At 45.6% G+C, this 6070-nt stretch overlaps 1 protein-coding gene across 1 annotated transcript in view; it reads right to left on the reverse strand.

The window, feature by feature from the left end:
* MAST4 (microtubule associated serine/threonine kinase family member 4) overlaps positions 1 to 6070 on the reverse strand; it is a 383523-nt gene that overhangs the window by 65431 nt on the left and 312022 nt on the right.

Consider the following 6070-nt stretch of genomic DNA (forward strand, 5'->3'; position numbering starts at 1 on the left):
AATTGCAATGAGAATTTGGGTGCATTAAGAGACAGATTAGCTCTCAATGGAGTACAGTACACTTATGTCTACTGTGGCTTATAATCAAGCACTGTGACTGTGACTTGTATGATGTATGATCATAAATTAGGAACTGAGAACTCTTTACAAAGCATGCTGCCCTTTGATGCAACTACCACTGTATGTGTCCTGGGTGAAAAAAGGAACAAAGAAAGATTCTTTTCTCAATAATGCCATTGTTTTAAAAACTGGATTTTTCCCCCCTTTTTTCTTTGACTAAGACCATTATTTTTTTTAATAGTTTAAGTGGTGGTGAGTTTTAAATCCCTTGAGGTTAGATTTACTCTTTGAAAATGTTCATTTAATACTTGGAGCGAGGAAAGGTAGAAAAGGTGAATGGTTAAACCACACTGCTTTTAATCAATCTGAAGAATAAAACTATAAAACAGAGACTGATGTTTTTACTGGATGATGGACTTTGTAAGCAATTCTAGCAAGAGATTGAGAAATTTTTGAATAATAGAAACATGGTTAGAATAAACATATTTGGAAAGATACCACTCTTTTAAAAATTCAGTTATAATAGGCTATTTTTCATTTAAAAAAGTCATTAGGTTAAAAGCACACTTCATAAACACTGAAATCGCAATGCAGTGACACTAGAAATGAGTGACTAGAGCTTAAAAATATCCCGATACCCGGAAATTATAGACCACTGTACCAAGTACATACAGAGATAGAGATTTTTCTAATGTAATGAGATCATTTTATAAACCATTAAAATGAGAACACTACTAGACAGGTTTATGAGATAAACCGTAACTCCATTCAGAAAGCACAGGCACAACCTTTAAACCCTTCACTATGAAAAAAACAACCACACACAACAACTCAAGAAATAGGCAAAAGAATAAAAACCCAAGCAGGAGAGAAGCAGCTGTGATAAAAGCAAAAATAAGGAAATTAACAAACAGAAAAAGAGAATTAAGAATCTGTACATATATCTCAAAGGTAAATCCAGGTCCATAATTCTGTATCTAAGATTTCAAAACCCCAAAACCCATAAGTTAATTCATAAGTGTATAGTAATCCCCTTTGATGGCAAAGCATCAACTGAACGGATGGCAAGCTACTTAGAAATATGTATTTAATCCACTTAGTGTGAATGTTGACTCAGGTTGCTGTAGAAATTTAATATATTTGATTATGAGCTGCTGGGCCAGTTGCTGCTGGGCTGTTGTGTACAGTACAGGGATCATGTTACCTTTCTAAAATGTGAACATTAATTCCAAATTAATTTGTAGCAGGCTCCAGAAGTTCACATAAGATATTATGCACTTGCATGAGCATGATCCCAAGAGACTCCAATGGGGGGGTTCCCTCTGTGGAGGGCGAGAGGAGAAAGGAAGGGATTGGGTGGGAGGGGCTTTTGTGGTATAATTAACATTTTATTTGTTAAACAAAATAAAAATGTGTCTTTAAAAATAGTTGCAGCAAAGGTAACAAAAATGTTAACAGGAGTTAACGCTAAGAGGAAATAATGTGGTTATGCCATATACAGCCATATAACTGAATTCCATAAGGAATGTGTGATGGGGAATATGTAAAACAATGGTGCAGGGGTGTGAGTCGTGTAACCTCCACAGTATTAAAGAAGCATGGAAGCTCGGAGCTGCTCTGGGGAGAGAGCCTCATCTCAGTGAGAGCAAGCGAGGTACGAATAGGAACAGGTGACAACAGGATGAGTCCAAGCACTGGGAACAACTGTAGGCCCCCAAAATGCCCTGGGGAGTCAAAAGGCACCAAATGGGGCCCAAGCAGTGAGTGGATATGGGACAATAGAGTAATGCAAGGCTCAGTTTCAGCAGTAAGGGATGCAAAGCCAGTGGAGAGAGCGTCTAAGACAACAGAGGGTGTAGGTACTGCCCCCCGCAAGACCTCATACCCCATTGAAAAGATACCTCCACTGGTCAAAACATCCTTGGAACACCACTTTTAGAAGAATTTCAAGAATTACTTTCTTAATTAGCTGAGCTCATTACTTTACATTTTTAGCATATTCTCTAAGTGTGGTGCCAATGAGTCTCACCCAACTAGTTTGCACATGACCTTTGACTGTATCATAAGTCAAATCCACTTTCAAAGAGTGAAGACTGACACAAAAACTGTGCTGCTAGTTCTCAAGGCAATAAGAAGTCACTCCAAAATGTTCTTAAAATGATATCCTATATAATAAAAGGCTAATATGCAAATTGGCCCCTCGACCGGGAGTTTGACCTGGAGTTCAACCAGGGGGTGGGGCTGGATGGCCAACCATCCATGGCTCCTCCCCCTGACTAGCCCCGTCCCTGATTGAGGCAGGGGTGGCCTGCCAATAGCCTGCCGGTCCACCCTGGACAGCCCCACCCCCGATTGGCTCCCCTACCATGATTAGGGGCGGGGCTGGCTGGCCAACCGCCTGCGGCCCCTCCCCTAAACTGACCTGGCCCCACCCCTGCACAAATTCGTGCACCGGGCCTCTAGTCATTCAAATAAGCCTTTAGTCTCTCAAGATAACCATTTTTCAGAGGACAGTGTTCAAATGCTTGCGTAATTTTTTACTTGTTATCTGTTTCAAGTAATATCATTTTAGAGTCACATCTCATATTTAAGGGATTTCTGATTTCCTGTTTCCCCCAGCAGAAAATAATTTATCTGGTAAGAAATATAGGGAAGGATCCTCCCATTGCTGCAATTCCATATGACTTATTTTAAAATTAAAAATTATGACTGTTATTTGAATATTCTTTAAAAATTCCACAAATTAATTTTAACTTCAAAATTTGAAGTTAAAATAAGTTGCAACACTAAGTATTCTCTGGAAGGACCGATTAAACTTCATATGATCAAATCTTTCCAATTTAGGAACATAGCATTTTTAAAACTAGCCAGTTTTGCAGTTTCCATAATATCCAACAACAAAGACATGATATTTACATTCCAGCCTAAGAAGTTCTGGAATTCAGCTAACAACACAATTTTCTGTAAAACTTACACTGTATTTTCAAAGTGTTTGTAGTTTTATTTGTATATATTCTGTATTTTTATTTTAAAAATAACTAAAATGCATTTCTGATTGACTAAATAACTTAAGTTAACCCAGAAATTGAGAATCTAAAAGTGATTCAGATTAGATTTAGAAGAGAAGAAAAAGAGACTAATAAGCAATTTTAATAAGTTTTTGCCCTAATATTTTAGATACAAGAACACAAAGAAACTGAGGAAAATGAGAAGTAACTCTTCAACTTTTCAGTCATAATTTTCAGCAACAACCAATAGGGAGGAAAGGCAGCTGAACCTCTGTGTGTCAGCACCTACACTCCACAAATGAAACAGTGCCTGTGTCCTTCGGAGTAATTCTGAAAGCTAAAATTTCATTTTGAAGGACAAAACAGGAATAGGAGGTCAACAGTGATATGCCACCACTTCAATAAAATACACACAAGAGAAAAGCTGTCTTACCTCTGGCCAGAAGCTGTTAGAAACACAGAGTATGTGTGTGACTAACCACTGTCCCAGGGGGCTCTTCCTTAGGCACATATGGAAGTCAGGGACAGCAGGGACTCCATTCTGACAGATGGCTAGGTCAAGTTTATAAATCACAAGGTTTGTTTGAAGAAACACCATGTAAATTCCTTAAAAAGAACCAGGAGCCTGAGTCTAGCTCATTTACTGTGTTTTCACTGTTAAAACAAGGGGGTTGGTACACACACCTCAGTTCATTCTCTGTGCCTCACATTTTTGATCCATAAAATGGAGAAAAAGAACAGCAACTATATTACAGGGTATATTGCTAGGATTAAATGAGCAAATGCATTACAAAAAATTAGACTAGTGCCAAGCACATAATATTTATTTAAAACTTGTTTTTAAAAATCATTTCTACGAAACACAGCCTGGTTCTACGTAGCTCACCCTTTAAAAAAAATAGGTACACTTTTAAAAGTGGTGTATGATTTACTAGTTGGATATAGAAAAAGAAAGATCCTGTATTCTTCCCTATTTTTCTGGCAAAAGAGAAATTTTGATGTCTCAATTATAATAAAACTAGAGGCCCGGTGCACAAAAATTTGTGCCCTCGGGAGAAGGGGGGGGGGGGCTCAGCCTGGCTTGTGCCCGCTCGCAGTCTGGGACCCCTCGGGAGATAACGACCTGCTGGCTTAGGCCTGCTCCCAGGTGGCAGAGGGCAGGCCCAATCCCTAGGTGCAGCCCCTGGTCGGGCTCAGAGCAGGCCCTATTGGGGAGTTGGGGTGCCTTCCCCTGTCATGCACAGAGCAGGGCAGATTGGGAGGTTGTGATGCCACCCTCAGTCATGCTCAGGGTAGGGCTGATTAAGGGGTAGGGGCACCGCCCATTGTCACACTCAAGGCAGGGTCCATGGGGAGGTTGCAGCGCCACCCCGTCACACACAGAGCAGGGCCAATCCGGGGGTTGGAGTGCTGCCCTCTGTCACGCACAGAGCAGGGCCCATCAGGGGGTTGGGGAGCTCCCCCCTGTCACTCACAGAGTAGGGCCGATAGGGGAGTTGGGGCACTGCCCCCTGTTACACTCAGGGAAGGGCAGATCAGGGGGTTGGGGCGCCGCCCTCTATCACCCACAGAGCAGGGCCAATCAGGGGGTTGGGGCGCCACCACTCTCATACTTAGGGCAGGGCCACTGGGGAGGTTATGGCTCTACCCCATCACACACAGAGCAGGGCCCGTGGGGGGAGGGGGGTTGGGGCGCCGCCCTCTAACACCCACAGAGCAGGGCCAATCATGGAGTTGGGGTGCCTCCACTCTCATACTCAGGGCAGGGCCAATGGGGAGGTTATGGCTCTACCCTGTCACACACACAGAGCAGGGCCCGTGGAGGGCAGGGGGTTGGGGCCCCGCCCCCTGTCACACACAGAGCTGCAGGGCAATCAGGGGGTTTGGGCGCTGCCCCCTGTCACGCTGATCCCAGTGCTGGGAGGCATATTACCCTTTTACTATATAGAATAGAGGCCTGGTGCATGGGTGGGGCTGGCTGGTTTGCCCTGAAGGGTGTCCTGGATCAGGGTGGAGGTCCCCACTGGGGTGCCTAGCCAGTATGGCTGAGGGGATGATGGCTGTTTGCAGCTGGTCACACATCCTTCAGGGTGGGGGACCCCACTGGGGTGCCTGGCCAGCCTGGGTGAGGGGCTGAGGGCTGTTTTCAGGCTGGGACTGAAGCTCCCAACAGCTCCGTTTTTTCTTTCTTTTTTTTTATTCTGGGCCAGCTTTAGCTCTGAGGCCTCGGCTGCTGAAAACAGATTTCTGGCCTTTGTTTACCGTCTGTATTTGATACAATGTTGCGGTCTGGCTGGCTGAAGCCCCGCTGGGAACGTTGGAGTCCTCCATCACTGAAGCAAGCAAGCCTCCCTGTTCGCATCAGCTGCCTGGCTGCTGGCCGCCATCTTGGCTGCCAGTTAATTTGCATATCTTGCCGATTAGCCAATGGGAAGGGTAGCGATTGTACGCCAATTACCATGTTTCTCTTTTATTAGTGTAGACTAGAGGCCCGGTGCACAAAAATTTGTGCACTCGGGAGAAGGGGGGGTCCCTCAGACTGGCCTGTGTCCTCTTGCAGTCTGGGACCCCTCGGGAGATAACGACCTGCTGGCTTAGGCCTGCTCCTGGGTGGCAGAGGGCAGGCCCAATCCCTAGGTGCAGCCCCTGGTCGGGCTCAGAGCAGGGCCGATTGGGGAGTTGGGGCGCCGCCCCCTGTCATGCACAGAGCAGGGCAGATTGGGAGGTTGCAATGCCACCCTCAGTCATGCTCAGGGTAGGGCCGATTAAGGGGTTGGGGCACCACCCCCGTCACACTCAAGGCAAGGTCGATGGGGAGGTTGCGGCGCCACCCCCTGTCACGCACAGAGCAGGGCCCATCTGGGGGGCTGGGACTCCATATCCTGTCACTCACAGAGTAGGGCCGATAGGGGAGTTGGGGCACAGCCCCCTGTCACACTCAGGGCAGGGCGGATCAGGGGGTTGGGGCGCCGCCACTGTCACACTCAGGGCAGGGCCAATGG

The sequence above is a fragment of the Myotis davidii genome, unplaced genomic scaffold (assembly GCF_000327345.1).
Source record: "Myotis davidii unplaced genomic scaffold, ASM32734v1 scaffold135, whole genome shotgun sequence".
Lineage (NCBI taxonomy): Eukaryota > Metazoa > Chordata > Mammalia > Chiroptera > Vespertilionidae > Myotis > Myotis davidii.